The sequence below is a fragment of the Montipora capricornis genome, chromosome 6 (genome assembly GCF_036669925.1).
Source record: "Montipora capricornis isolate CH-2021 chromosome 6, ASM3666992v2, whole genome shotgun sequence".
Classification (NCBI taxonomy): domain Eukaryota; kingdom Metazoa; phylum Cnidaria; class Anthozoa; order Scleractinia; family Acroporidae; genus Montipora; species Montipora capricornis.
In genome coordinates, this window is record NC_090888.1 from 3,075,461 (window position 1) to 3,092,170 (window position 16,710).

The 16,710-nt window shown below is 40.3% G+C and overlaps 1 pseudogene; it reads left to right on the forward strand.

Annotated features, from left to right (window-relative positions):
- Positions 1-7,196: 7,196 nt before the first annotated feature.
- On the forward strand, positions 7,197-15,484 carry LOC138053111 (uncharacterized; annotated as a pseudogene).
- Positions 15,485-16,710: the final 1,226 nt, after the last annotated feature.

Genomic DNA, 16,710 nt, shown 5'->3' on the forward strand with positions numbered 1-16,710 from the left:
CCACATATCGAATCTAGTGACAATTTTAATATTTAAATTTGGTGAACTGCATCCGCGTGGAAAAAATGAAGGCCCCGGTCACGTTTACAGAAATGAACTTTGATCGTTGTTACTATTTGTTTCGTTTTTAGCACAAAGACCTTAAGAAAGTTGAAGGATTTATTGTTCATTTTTATAGCAGCTTTGTTTATTTTTTTTCCCCTTCACGATGACAGAATTTCCGTTCGATATTAGCAGTACAAAGCATTGTTGTTATTTTTTATTACCCCTACGCAAGTTGTAAGGGGCAACCCCGAACGTTTCGTTAAATTATGTGTTCGGAAGGCCTTTAATCACCTAAGGATTTTCTTTAGGGGAATTTCACATCGAATTTTCGTGATATGAAAAATTGTAATGCCTGTTGCTTTCTGATTGATAAGAATCTCGTTGTAAGTACCGAAAAAAAGGCCAGCTATGATTACCGGAAAGGATACCTAAAATTTGAGTAGACAAAATTCGAAAAGCTTCAGATTCCCCAAGAATAACCGAAGAGATTAAATTTTTATAGCGCAGCCTAAGCTGAACCGACAAAGCTTTAAAAGCACTCCAGAGAGCCTAACTATGAGAGAGCTTAGAGCAGCGTTTAAAAGCATTTGAGAGAAAACGGGGCTGGCCGGACAATCTGCGAGCCAGCGAGCCATGCGAATTTCGCATTTAAGTCTAAGCACCCATTTCAAATAGTTATTAAGTCTAAGCACCGATTTTAAAACGGTTACCTTTCAATAACTGTGTGACTCGCATCAGTGTTGACTCGCATGGCTTGTATGGCTCGCTGGCTCGCACATTGTCCTAACTCAGAAAAAACCGTCGCCAGGTGCTCCTTAGGTGTTAACAAATTCCCTTTCCACGAGCTCTTAGTTTTAATAGTTATTAGGAGCCGCTCATACTGTCACTGTAAAGAACGTTCGGAGTTTCTCAAGAGCTAGTAGACTAGGAGTTCTCTATCCTTCAGAGGCAAACACATTGTAAGTCACGCTTCTTTATGTTCTACTTTTTTGTTTGTCCTCTTCGCTCGATCTGTAGGTTTTTCTTTTAGGGCCCATGAGACGAAGGACTTTTGAAGTTGACCGGGCTGGCTCGGTTACCGAGATGAAATTGGTTTCTGTTCATACTGTAGGGTTATTGACCAAGCGTGAGGTCAAGATAACAAGTTATTGGCCAAGTTCCTTTTTTGCGTGTTTATGGACCGAGACGAAGTCGAGGTGCATAAACACGCAAAAAAAAAAAAACGAGAAGGACAGAATAAAGGATTTATTATATGTCTTAAAACATCCATGATCTTCTATCTTGCGGGAGCAAGCGAGAAATCCCGAGCGGGCAGTATTGCTCCATCTTGCCTGCTCGGGTAGCCAATCACAGCGCGCGAATTGGTTCATCTTGCCCGCTCACGGGGAGCTAGTCATATAATAAAGTGACTTTTAGCCCGCTTTCCGAGATGAAAAATTTGAAAAAGTGGTGACGCGACCATTCAGGTGTGAAATCTTACGAACAAGCCTGGCTAGAATTTCTCTATTTTCTTTGTTTAAACAACTTAAATTTCTTTTGACTTTACGTTAACTATCAAATAAAACTATTCCAAGCTTCATTGTCGAAGAACAAAAGAAAAGCTCGATAATGTCTGCTCTATCACGAAAATGCAAGTGTTCATATGGCAAAATTTCCAGGCCGCTTACCGAGATCTCGGCAACCGAGCCAGCCCGCCCTCTCATATGAACACATCGAAGTTTTTACAAAGGATTTAGAGGTAAGGCGAGATCTCGGAAACCGGGCTCACACGAAGAGGCCCTTAGTTTCTCTTATTCCGAAATATTGTGTATTTCTTCAGTTTTCACCCCACGTGTTGCATGAAGTTTACCTTCCTTGATCTTAAATAAACGAGTTTAAATCGCGGGCGCCACGTGTCTGTGGCACCGGGAACGTGATAACACTCCACAAAAAATATCTCGCAAAATGACGCCTCATACAGCTCGGAACGACCAAAAAAACATAACGCAGGACTCAGCTCACACTGTTTTAATTATTTACTTTCAAACTTTATTGCCGAGCAAATCGCAAGCGCCGTATTAAATATTCTTCTGTTTTAATCGACAACAACGACACCAAAGGAAGGTGGTTGGCCTGTGATTAAATGCAGAGGCCATTGGGTGGAGACGAAAAATACAAACCATGTGGGATAGATAAAAGTGCACCCTGCAGACGGAAAATTTTCGGAAAAGTTTCGGTTATTACTGATCACCTCAAGACTTCGGCTGTAGGAAACCATTGGCATGGTCGCTTATTGCTAGTGGTGTCTCATACGAAGCGTTTGGGACAAGACAGGTTTAAAGTACAGGTCACTTTTGACAGGTCACTCGTTACAAAACTTTACTAATGCTAAACTCAGGCCTCATTACGCCTAAAAACGATGTTTAGGCCTAAGGTTAGCCAATAGGCCATTTTACAGTTGTTTGCTCAGCGACCAAGACTATGAATGGCTGCGAGGCTGCCGGTGACCTTGCATTGATACAGACCTCACTGCTTTTATCATGTAAATTGTGTTGTTGTAACGCTAATTAGTCCATATTAACATTACAAAAGCATGAAGGTTTGTATCAAAACAGGGTCACCGGCAGCCTCGCTTCCATTGCTAGGCCTGGTAACTTAGCCACAACTGTAAAATGGTCTATTTGAAGGGTTTGGCTTGCTTTAGTACAGTTAAAACAATGACCTTACGAGTGACCTGTGGAATGTGACCTGTGTTTTAAACTTGCCGTTTGGGACAAAGTCTAGATGAAGCTATTGCTTTTCTTTTTTTCTGAAGAGAGATGGTGTTTGAAAGTGGTGAAGAATCGGATTTGGATAGACAGCTACAAAACTAGGACTCGGGGAAAGAAAACACAATGTGAAAACAAAATACTGTATGGCCGGAGTGTGTAATGTCAAGCACACGTCGCCGCGGCGGCTGGAAGCGAAGTAGCTTTTTGTTTAAGAATCGAAGGCTAAACTACAGAATTCAGGGCCACATCTGACAAGCCGACTCGCTTGGCTCGTTTGCCATCCACTGCCGTGCCAGACGAGCCAACGAGCTACCAGTATAACAGACCCCAATATTCATATGACTTGTTCTTTCATCCACTGCCGAGCCAAACGAGCCATTACTTCCACAGGTCTTGAATGTAGCCCTTATTCTGTAATTGCTGCCGATCGAAGAACATTTTGAAGCAAAAAGACTAAATAATTTTGATTTTGTGGGGCATATAAAGTTCATCAGCTATGTTCGCATCATAATTTTACGTTTTATAGCGAGTCGTAGTTCGTTTTCTATATTTGTATGCTTGCAAAAAAATGTAGTTATTCTTGTTACCGGCGGAAAATTGAATAAAATGTGAAATAATAAACACTTCTTAAGAAAAACCTCCATCTAAGGGGTTGAAAGTCACCGGGGTACGCCTTCCAGAGAAGACGAAGTAGGGCGGCAACGATTGGCCACGTGCATTGAAACAAGTGACTCTTAGTATTTGAATTCAAATTCGTTTTAACTGCCATGTTTTATCACATTTTTTCCAGTATAACGTCAGCATCGATTTACTATATATATATATATGTACATAGAAGCAATTCCATGTAAACTCTCATTGTACCTGAAGAAGGCTGGTTTGGCCAGCCGAAATATAGTATACACCACTAAAATCAAATCTACGTTGTATCGGCTCTTGCTTAAAATATTTAGTTTCTCAACTTGTAACTACGCCGATCAGATCAAGCCACTGATCCAACGTACACCGACAGGAAGATTGTCCACGGTTGCTTGCTTCAAAACTCTGGAATTGAAACCAGGCAACATTGTTATGTGCTCTGCTTGCAGAGAGGACGCGGCCGGGGAGCTTGGGTGCTTCCAGCTAGACGGTCCAATGACGTTATCAGCCCTCCCTTGCAGGTCAAAAGTAGTCTTGTCGCAATTCCAGGCGGCGATGCGGGGCAAGTTGTTAGTCCCTTTCATAGGGTACTTACTATACATACCTTGAAACCTTTACAGCATCCCTAGATATAATGGTCCTTTTCTTATCCAGAGGTCATGCTTTGCGAACTTTCAGTCTAAAGTTGCACTTGATCAAAAACTCTGAAACTATTCGTTTCCAGGTGTTTTGTCTTTAAATATCCTTGTCTAGGAAAATTATTAGCATTTTTCTTGTCGTTTTATGTCAATCAATGTCTTTAGTTCCCAGTGCATTCAGTTGTATTTTTGAATTTAAAGTTATCTCTAACTGAATAATAATCACTTCTGATGAAGTATGTTGTAACATACGGAACGTTAAGTTCATAAAAAGTTATGCAATTCCAGCAAATGTTTGTAACCGCTGTTTGTGTTTTATTCTTATTGAAACTTAATGGCCCGATTCAAAGAATTTTTATGACAGCATTCCTGGACAAGCCAAGCCACGGTTGGCTAGTTCAATTAGCCAACCTGCCGACTGGCTTTCCTCATTTTCGATTAAAACTGGAAGAGAGTCCTTCTGGTAGTTGCAGTGGAACTTCCCAGTGAGCCTGTCCTCCAAAGTCCGTTTCTTCATTTCCCACTTTAAAGGGCTGCTTTTCTGATACTTACGTACTTTGCCTTCACGATGACTTTCATAAAGATTTGTAGCGCCATTCTGTAGAAAGATTTTATGACAATTCCGTTCTAATGTTCGCCTCCGGTAGTTGTTAGCCCAGTGAAAGCAACACATGACTGGTATTAATTCAGCTCGATAAATCAATGAAGGAACTTTCAGTTGATCAAGGTTAACCAAGGTTAAACATACGAAATTAATCACAAACGCAGTTTATACAATGATTTTGCACAGTAAACAAAGAATTGGTCGTATTCTGGCCATGCTTGGTAAAAAGATTGTTGGCGATTCTGGCCTCTGTTATTCTACATTTCAGGAAGAATTGAAGGATGTTCTAACGACTTGAATTCTTTGAGAAGTCTCACTGCAAATATCGAAAGGTTCCTTTAAAAAAATCATGATCACGTTTTATAGACCCATTCTTCAACAGTGATTGTTTTACTCCTCAGAGAAAAGCGTGAATATTAGCCTGAAAATTTCACTCAACTCTGCAAATGATCCTAGAGCTTAAAGCCCGCCAAAACTTGCATTTCAAAGCTTAAATGTTTGGTTTCCTTTCCGTATACTTCGTTTTCCAAAAACTAATAAGGATATCGCAGTTTTGACTGGTCGGATACTTGGCAACACACCGTAAGGTTTCTTATTATATAACACTAGCTCCGTGAGTGGACAAGATGAACCAAATCCCGCGCTGTGATTGGCTACCCGAGCGGGCAAGATGGAGCTACCTTGCCTGCTCGGGATATCTCGCTTGGTCCCGCAAGATCAAAGATCACTTTTTTTGTGTTTTATCCCATATAATAAATCCTTTATTGACCAAACTTGTTCTGTCAAGATAGCTGGATATTGGCCTCGTTCTTTTTTTTGCGTGTTTATGGACCTCGACATAAACACGCAAAAAAGAAGAACTTGGCCAATATCGAGTCATCCTGACCTCATGCTAGGTCAATAACCCTTATATTTTACTTTTTACCTTTGATATTGAATGTAAGGAGAAATGTAGACTCGGAAAAATATCCGAGTCCCAGATGGGATTTGAACCCACGACCCTCCGTGATCTAGTCGGATGCTCTAACCACTGAGCAACTGGAGACTCTATGGTAAGCAAGGGTCAATTTGTGGGTCTAGAATGGAACCGCATCACGCGGCTACACAGCCAAGTATTGAATAGCACATTTGAAACTCAAATGTGCTAGTCAATACTTGGCTGTGCAGCCGCGTGATGCGGTTCCATTCGAGACCCACAAATTGACCCTTGCTTACCATAGAGTCTCCAGTTGCTCAGTGGTTAGAGCATCCGACTAGATCACGGAGGGTCGTGGGTTCAAATCCCATCTGGGACTCGGATATTTTTCCGAGTCTACATTTCTCCTTACATTCAATATCATTGTTGTTGTTTCATCGTTAACACACTTTTTACCATTGCAAGTGAAAATCAATTATTATTTGTTGCTCTTTTTGATGTTTGTGACTCGCGAACGATCTCTCAAACTTGTTCCAAGGCAAAATTTAAGAAATCAAACAAACAAAAGAACACAGATACTATGATCATAATATTTTGATACTGCTAGTGAGACGATATTGAATACGCCTCTAAACGCGCTGTTATTGGCTAAATTAGCGGGCCGTATTCTACGGTACGGCCTGCTGTTCAGCCCGCTAAATGTAAAATTTCGATAAAACATTATGTAGCAAGTTTTTCATGTCGTTTCTGATACACAAATTTGTAAAACTGTTTGAATCTTGCAAGCAACTATTTCTAACAGCCAAGAAGATGTAGTTTTTCGGATTTTGACACGGCAATCTTTGTGGCAGTTGAACCTTCCTCTTAACTTCGACTAGTTTCCTTGCCCGTGCGCCGCATTAACCTCAGAGATATAATAAATATCTTAGTAACCTCGTTTTTTTGGTCCGTACTGTAAGATACGGAGGATCCTCGTTTTTTTTCCCGCTGATTTATGGCCATATCGCGAAGCGCGCGGGCCATAAATCCACGGGAAAAAACTCGGACCGGCCGTAACTTACAGTACGGACTTCGAACTCGGTTAGTAAGAGGTATTTATTCTTGTATTGTTTCTTTATATCTCTTCTTCATCTTGTCTCAAGCTGTTTTAAAGTCAAAATTTGGAAAATTTTCTTCTCTTTCAAATGAGATGGAACAATACTTACTAGTGTCAATACCACTGAGTTGTGAAAAAAATTGATTGTAGTAAATTTTCACTGCTCTCAGGTGGGTTGAGAATCACGTTTAAACGAGGAAAATTTCGAATTCTCTATAAACAGCCTGAGCAAACAAGACCGTACCCACGTGAATTCTCTGTTGCATCTGTTTAAACGTACGAAACGAATCGTTTATTTTTCGCCTCTAAAGCAGACCCAAATGTCATTTCGCAGTGCCTTGTGAACATACAACCGTCGATGTTTTTCACAGGCAACCCAGCGTTATTTATCAAACTGGACGCGGAAAATTGTCCAGCTGTCATTCGTGTTCGTTTGATAATACGATCACTATCTTGCAATCCAAAGAAAACGCCGATTTTGATTTATTGTTCTCATCGTAAGAAGATATTGTCACAACGTTCCCAACTCTCTGCATTTGGACCATGAGCTGCGAATAATCTCTTGACAAGTGCCTCAATTAGACCGAAATGAAGAAAATGCTTATTATCCTGATTTTCACTTTCATAGGATTAACATCCTCAAAAGGTAAAGAAAAACTTTTATTTATTTTTTGACCGGCATTTTTCCAAGTGGGGAACACACCAACCGTTTCGAAAGTTTAGGCCAGATAACAACTATTTTCAGAGGCCGCGTTTTTTTAATCAGAAGTTAATCTTCGACTATGATATCGATAAGAAGGCAAGCTGTAGGAACATATCTGAGCGCAAAAGAACCTTAGTTTTCTTATTCTTGGGAAAACCATTATTCGATTTAGCTTCTATATCTATTCTAAAAATTCCATTGCAACTGAGAAATTATAAGAAGAACTTGAAATCAATCCTTGCATGATGAAGTTCGAGAACTGAGGGAGAAGCTACATAAATCCTCTAATGGTCTTACCGTCTTTCCGGTCAAAGATCGCGGAACAAAACGGCAGCTGGCCCAACAGGAGGAAGAGCGAAGTGTGTTGATTTTATCTCCAATCACTGACCACCTTGCTTTGTTTAAGAATGGAGCTGAGAAGCAAATTCGAGAACTATTACTTGGAGTTCATGCATGAAATATCATCGTGATCGTGTGATCGTGGTGTTTGCCAATATTGACAAGTTGGACTTTTGTGAGGACGAGTGGAAAAAATAATACTCAGTAGATGGATAGATAGCTTCATTTAACGTGGTTGAAACACTTATAATTAGCCAAAGGCCAGTTTGCAGGTTTCCCACTAATATACTAAAATTACCTAAAAACCTAGTATGTACATTACAAACACATGTACAACAATACTAAAATACTGTTTTAAAAAAATACTATTATTACACTTATATTACCTAAAAACTAAATATTACAAGCGTAAGAACTATAAAATTAGCTGAAACTCATCTTCCGAATGGTTTCAACAAATTGCTTAGAGCCAGCCATAACACGAAGTGTATCTGGAAATGAATTGCAACATTTTGCTGCATGCAATTATCTAAATGCATTTAGACCATATTTTGTGCTATTTACCCTAGGTAACAAGAGGATATTGTGGCCCCTTAAATTATACCTATTTCATCTTGCTTTTATCAGATCAGCTATACTGATAGGCGAACTGCCTTGAAAGCAACTATTTATAATGAGCAACACATCTTGAATATGACAGCTTTCTGATGCAGTACCCAACCTGATCCACTCTAGCAATTTGGCGTGTATGGTGTTTCCTTATCCTCACATAACGGTATCTTAGAGCACGTTCACGTACTCGTTCAAGCTTCTTAGTATTTCTGACAATACAATGGTGCCATACTTGGCTACAATAATAAAAATGTGGCAGTATAGACGCTCGATATAAAGCTTCCTTTGTCCTGCGCGGCAATAGTCTATAAAGGGCGTTACCTAACCCCCAACCTTACGATTTTGCGATGTCACACGGACTTCAAACTTTAGCTTGTTATCTACGGTCATACCTAACAAATGATATTGGTAGAGCTGCGTCTGTACATTTTAAACTCATTTCGTATTCTGTATTGCCCAACACTAGAGCCTAATATTTATCGGGGTTGACTAGCATCAGTTCCATTCTTTTGAAACCATTATTGCATGAACTCTCTATTAAGTCCTTTCTCAACAATCTGAGGATTTTTATGCGCTAAATAAATTTTGGTATCATCTGCATAACTTATTAGTCTGAATTCCCTATATCGTATATTAAATCGTTTATGAAAATACTTTCAACAACATCGGTGGATTTATATTCGATGGCATCAGAGCCGGGCTGAAACGTATTGTTCGCTTGCCACGCAACAGCAAAATTACCAAATTGGAAATTCTCAGTTCTTATTTTAAACTGACAATACACCACCAAACTGACTTGCTTAGAGACAGGTCTCTTCAACTTTTTTTTTCCTTTTCTTCTCTTTAACTTTGACTTCTAAATTGGCCATTTGCTTGAAACAAGAGTTTAAGTAGCACGTCAAGCGATCACTGGTACAAATCAAATATCTACACCGACGTTTACGGAAACAAAATGCACTCCGGGACAACAACGCAAGAAATCACTTTGAGAGGATGAAAATTTGTGAATGTGGCAAAGTGAACAATAGAAGGAATTTTCGATGACGTCACTGCAAATCTCCTTTTTAGGGGCGTAGGTATTGGGAGTAGTCTGCAGTCTGCGATTAGCAGGCACCGGTGTTACCGCGGCATCGCCAAATCCGCTGACGATTTAGAAACATACCAATTGAACCTTAAAATCGGAGGAATGCCTTTAGTAGCCGATAGCGTAACACCTCAACAGACCGGCAGACTCTGTCTGTCTCTATTTGTGAGCGATATTAACATGTCATGTGGGGTTTAGTATATATCTCTTTTTATTATACGGACCTCGACAAAACGGCTTGCAGCCATTTTGAAAACAAATTCAGGTGAATATCGCGCATTAGTATCGCCCAACTAGTGGACTAATGCAAATGCTGCATTTTGATTGGCTACGCTATTAGAGGACTATTAGTAATAGTCCTCGAGTAGCGAAAAGAGTGACGCTTTCTTTTGTTTTATTCCCAAATAAATATATTTTCAACTTGCGTTTCATAACTTTATCATTGCCTTTTTGTCCGACTAGTTGGGTGATACTAAAACAATTAGACCCTTCGCCTTCAAGGTTCACGGGTTGATAGCCCATTCGGCTTCGCCTCATGGGCTATTGACCCGTAACCCTTGCGGGATACGGGTCTAATTGTTAATTATTAAAAACTGAACTACCGACATCAGATTTCCAGCATTTTCATTGGTTCGCCGGACACATGCTATAAGTTCATATACCTGCTGTAACTATTAATATGGTCAAGGAATGCGTCAGCATTAATTGAGCTGAAAATATTTTCAATTGCAGTTCTCAGAAATGTTCTCTGCCGCTTTTCTGTATATCCAGTATATTATCACATATGGGTGACTCTCGACTCTCGATGCACATCTTTTGAAGCAATGACACTTGGACGAGGCTATTACAACGTCTCTTCCGGATTGGTTTAGAAAACATCGCGAATTAAAATATAAACATCGGGAACAATGAAGCCCAATCCTAAACACAATAGAGCTGCATCATGTACTGGCCCGATGAAATTAAAGGCTGTAAAGAGCTGCAAGGTCTCTCTGCCGCTTTTCTGCTGCTTTTCTTTCGCCTGTACGCACTGAGTTGTTTGAAGAAGTCAGGTGTGATGGAAGGGGATTTAGTTCTGGTGTACTCCAGCCTGGTCTGTTCAGTGTTGGAGTATGCCCCCCCCAGTTTGGGCAAATTTGCCGGAAAATCTTAGCCTCCTAATTGAGGGTGTGCAAAAAAAGCCTTAGAGATAATCTCTCCTGGGCTTCCCTACAGGGACACACTTGTGCACTGTGGTCTTTGTACTCTCTCGGATCGGCGTGACGCAGCATGCACTAAGTTATCCAGAGAGTTCGGGACACCGGTGTCTTTGCTAACTAGCTACCACAGCGCACAACTGTGTCCCATGAATACATTCTACGTTCAGGCACCATCAGAGAGGATCTCGCCATGGCCTCTACTAGCCGTCTCGACAAATTTATTGCATATAGATATTCCTAGTAAAATGTTTCGTGATAATGTATATTTATGACTAGTACTTTGACCACTCTTGTAATTTAGCTGTTAAGCTACAAAAAGGGGAATTAAACTGATTATTATCATTATCATTATCATTATCATTAAAGTCCGCATTTCAGTCGGGTCCATGCACGTGGACTCATTTGCCGATACACTAGGCATCAGCTTAAGGTGGAGCAAGCTTCAACTTCTCCCAAATGAAGCCAGACGGTCTGGCTGCACAGGGCCAAGCATTACAAGACAAGACAAGACAAGACAAGAGGCCGATAGCAGTGGAAGGCAATCCGAAGGCTCCTTTGTCCTTGGCTTCTACAGTAACTCACGGCATCTACCGTAACTCACTGCAGGGGTGGGAGCCACTCCTAACCCTTTGCGCGCACAACTTGTACCCAGTAATACTGGTACTCATTTTACCCACCACGAATGGATGAAAAACTGAGTGAATTTCGGAACGCACGAGCTGGGATTCGAACCCGGAGCGCTTGAATGCAGTCCGCGAGCGATACCCATTATGCTCAGAGCGCTCCCTACAATTATACATGTGTATAAATCACCCCTCTGGTACAAGTAATTTTCAAGCAAATTCTTGCCTTGCAGACTGCCGAGACAAGAAAAGCAAAGCGTTCTGTGAGGCTTATAAAAATGATTGCTCGAACCACGTCGTGAAACGATTTTGTCAAAAGACTTGCGGACTGTGCGGTAAGTATCTCAGTGCCGAGATGACAGACACTACATAGCAAGAAATTATCAACAAATGACGCCTTGTTTCATGACATATTGAAGGCAACTTACTTCCCGTAAGCACTTAAAATACTGAAATCAAAACACAAAGGATTTCGCTGATTTATTGTCTCCACTTTTAAACCATTGTTATTATTTATGGAAATATGCGTCTACAAGTATCATAACCTTATCCTGGAATGATCTCAGAAAATTAATATTGTACCAAAAAAAAAGAAAAGTAATTTACGAAATCACAGATAGTGCGTCCACTGTGATTGGCCAATTTTGTGGATCTGTACACTACTACAGAGCAACTAAATTTTAGAATTTGTTCTTTGCTTGATTCAAAGATCTAGACTCGAATTCGTTTTCTTGGGGAGTGCTATAAGTAAAGGCTCCTTGGAGTTGTTTTCCATTTCAATTTATATTATTGGCACTCGCGCGACATATTTATGTAATCGGAAATATTCCGGCCAGTCCTCGATCTCAGTTAGATAGAAGTATATCTTCAGTTGTCGTGGAATAACTGAATATCTTCTTAACGTTGATAAATTATTCACCAAACTACTTTTTTCCCGTCCTTAATCTGTGCAGCCATATATGTTGCACTGTTACGGTAAAGTCTGATATCAAAAGTAAGAAAATAAGGTGACGTCAGTTAAGTTGAACTTTTGTCAGCGCATCTCTCAAAACTATTGTTGTTGCTGTTGTTACATCGTTCTTAACGTTTTCTTTCTCGCTTATTTAATAGATGGTGGTGGGGGGAGTGGTGGAGGGTGCACTGGGCCAAAGAAATGCGATGTAGCGATCGTGGGCGGCGGCCTTAGTGGATTGTACATGGCTGAATCACTCCTACGACATGGCAAAGAAACTCAAGTGTGCGTGTTCGAAAGAGATGAGCGCCTTGGTGGAAGGATTCATGATCATGTCTTCCTTCAAGTTCCTAATGTTACAGTAGGTAAGTATAAAGTGGCAATAGAATTCTTCATGAGATACTCCTAAAGAGATTTAATACAAATTAGAGATATATTACTAATTAACCATTTGAAGGCGGAATAAAAGCTAGTTTCGAGATATTCCACCGTTATCAAAGTTTACGGGCTGACAAAGTAAATTACTTTGAAACCTACAATAATTAACAGAAAATTACAAGTCTTAAAATTAACTAATACTACGAAAAGGAAAACAGCATAGTACGACAGTAGAATAAAATTGCCGTAAGGTATTTCCCAGGTGGCCAGTATAGCAATGTTGGAAATCGCGAGACAAGTTGTCTGTTTTTAGTATTTCCCAACTAAATCAACTTTATTCAACTCAACTCAATTTTTGTACCGAGCTCGAACTAACTCAAAACGAAAAAACCATATCGCGATATAGCTGATTATCTCTATCTTTGAAACTGATCCATGCAGCATAACTTGTCATCAACAGATCAACTGCATGAAAGGCTAAAAATACACTATTTGAAAAACAAATAATACAAATGAGACTACATCATTTCTGACAGCAAGTAGACGAAACCTCTGGTGGAATTAGGTCAACCTGCAACTACTTAAGTACCAGGGGAAGATATGCGAACAATTTAAACCACCGCTAACTTAGTCTCCTTCGCAGCCGTTTTTTGGATGTCACGCAACGCTCCCCCCAAAGAACGTTCTTTGGGGAGAGCGTTGCGTGACATCCAAAACCGGCTGCGAAGGAGACTACCGCTAACTCGGCCGGTCTCTAATAATCCGCGGGTGCGCAAAGTTATGAGGCCTATTCCATACAGAAGACGCACGCGTATAGGCTACTGAATTCTACCCATACAAGGATCGTAAGGCAAAGTTTAAAATGTATGGGCAAACTTTTAACGATCAGACAGTCAATTCATTACAACCATGAAATGTAGCAAGCAAAAAGACCCTCAAAGAATTAAGAAACGCGTCGTCGAAGTTTGTAATTAACTGTCCATATTTTAGGTTTTATCTACGAATTGGCCTTTTAATTTTTGCCAGTCAAGTGAAGGCAAAACAGTATCGAAGACATTTCTCTTCATCTTGTTCACAGGTCTTGGAGCCTGGAGAATTGACATGGCGCACAATAACATGCGGTAAGGGTGGAATACCTCAGTTTCTTGGGTCTTGGTAGCATGATGCCACATGTTATTTAAGGTGGCTCAAACCGATTCAACGATTTGGAGGGAATATCGGATACTTGAATAATTAACTCTACATCACTGTTCCATGTACCGGCAATTTTATGATACCAAATGAAACATTAATAATTGCTTAACAAGATGCACTCATCAATGTGACGTATTGAGTTACCATGGCAACAAAACAGCCGTGTGAAAATGCCCTTTATTGTGTCTGTAAAAGCCTATATTTCAAAAACGAACTCGGTGACCCCCGCCCGTTTTTTATTTCTGGAAAGTGATTAGCAAGCTAAGATAGAACTCTCAACAAAGTTTAAAAAATTCTCTGAAGCGAATTCAGAGCCATTTTAAATTTAAAATTGTCCAGTTGTTAAGGTGCCTCTGAATCCACTCCAGTAATTTTTTACAACTTTGCAGAGTGTTTTGTCTTAGTCTGTAAACCACTTTTACCTCAATAAAAATTGGGGGTCACCGAGTTTGCTCATGAGATTTAGGCATTTTAAGACAAAATATAGGGTGTTCTTAGGCGGTTCTTTTGTTGTCTTGGTTACTTATTACGTCACACCGATGAGTGCCTTCGGTTAAGGAATTATTGGTGTTTCAAATGGTACGAAAAAACTTAGCCTTTATGAGAAATTCAATCCTTCTGAATACTACAGTTTTTTCGAAAGTATTGAAAATGGTTTTAGCCTCCTTTAATGCAGCAAGTTAATGTTTGAAATTGTACTTTTCGCACCCAAACAGGATTATGAATAGGAAGGTTTTTTCAATATGATAGCTCTTTAAACCGAGACAGCATTTCGCCTTTATTAAAAGAACTTTTCAAACTATCTAATTGCAAGGGGAATTTCAAAACACGAACTTGAAGTTCAGGTTGACTAATATAGACGTTCAAGTAAGCCAGTCTCATACGACAGAGTACTTTGTTTGAATTTTTGGGGCTCAGGCTAAACATACAATATTTTTCTGTATCTTTCAGAGAAATTCTTTGAGATTAAATATTCCTTCGACAGACTGGGATTTTTACTCGAATCCAAAAACAGAAACCAGGGGAATCGTTTCCAGGGACGAGCAAGAAATCAAACGGCAGTCTTTTCCGACCTTGACACGGGGAATGTTTAAGAACATGTCGCACACTGAAATGCTGGATTATCTCCTCAAGCCTGAGCATCTCGAAAGCATTACAAAGTTCGCAACCTTTGAAACGTTCCAACATCATTTTCTGACGCCAGAAGGCTCGCGCTTTTATTTCGACATCTTTGGATATGACGGCGACCTCAAGGGAAGCCAGAGGGTGTTGTGGAATACTACAGACAACTGACTGCATTAACAGGAAAAGAGATTCGCCCATTAAAAGGCATGTCTGCCATCATTGAAGCTCTAGCGTTATCAGCCAGAACCCTAGGGGCAAAAATATTGGCTGGACATGATTTCAGGATTCTTTCAATTGACAAGAAAGCACGTCATTTTCTTTTGAAACCTCAAAGTATGAAATCAAAGCGTCAAAATTAGTCGTTGCCGCTCCACCTGGCTCCTTCGAGAAGGTTAGTGGCTGCGTTGCCCAACGGATTCAGCGTACGAGAGAGTTCCAGTCCATTTTAGCCCGGCCGGCATTTAAGGGGGCTGCAGTGTACCCGCGCGTGGTGGGAGGAGAAATCGTATAACAAGCACCGGCTATACCCTATGGAGAGATTCTTATCCAACAGTGACTGTCTGGGGTGGACACTTCCACATAGGTAAGACACAAAACCGTAACATTTTGTTACAGGGTTGGAGAATATCAGAGGATGAAACTCTGACAGACCAACAGCATTGATCGAAGAAAAAGTGCTGCCTTTTTAATACCAAACATCCGCCAATGTTAAGAGTGTCGTGTCTTCTCGTGGGCTAAGAGTTTAAAGATCGCGAATCAGAATTTTATGCGGACTTCGTCGATTTCGGTAGCATCCAGGAAAACACATCTTTTTAATTCTTTTGTTGAGCAAATCTATAGCACATAAAGCGTCCAACTAGCCCAATCTAATCAATATGTTCTAAGGTCGCTTCGAAGTAGCAGTTTTTCGGTTGTGGAATTCTTTAGACAAATCTTCAAAGAATATTTCTTCCCTCTGGGCTTTTAAAATCATATCAAATCTCTTAAACTTAATAGTTATAAACACTTGACGATCTCAACTCTATTCCAAGTATCAACCATAGTTTAATCTTACCAGAAACCCGTAAGGGTTGAAACGTGTAACGGCCCCTGGTGTGCTGGGAAACAACCTTCTGAATATTCAATTTGCTAAGTGCCATATTTGGAACAACAAGAGCGAGGGGTTTCCAATATGGTACTAGCACTGAAACATTCAACCAATCAGTCGCAACTGAATATTCGGAAGCTGTGAACGCGCGTTACACGTTTCAACCCTTATGGGTTTCTGATCTTACTTGATGATCTATTTTATTAGTTTCGTTATGTAGCGAAGCTTTCCTTCTTTATTCATTTTAAATGCATTGAAAACAGCAATTAAATTTTAGTCCTGGGCTCCCCACTCGATTATACTTGGGTAGTCCAGACTTCTGCCAATTTTCTTTTCTTTTAATTGCTTGTTATTTTGTATTCCACGCTCTGCTGCCGTTCTGGCCTTGTAGCTCGGTCGGTAGAGCAGCGGTGATCTAAATCCGAAGGTCGTGGGTTCAAATCCCACCCTGGTCAGAGTTTTTTCTCTGTCCTTGTGTGGGCCCAATTCCAATACTAGGTTGTCTCTGATGGAATAATTGGGTATAAAAACTTCACAGTAGTGTTAGGCCTCACTCCGACTTGGAATCATTACTATCAATATGCTACTGAAGGACAACAAACTAACGATTATCTTAAATTAGGCTTGGGCCGAGCCGAACTTGTCCTTGTCAATACGTCTCACATACTCACGACCTGCTCCCGCTCTGACCTTGTAGCTCAGTCGGTAGAGTAGCGGTGATCTAAA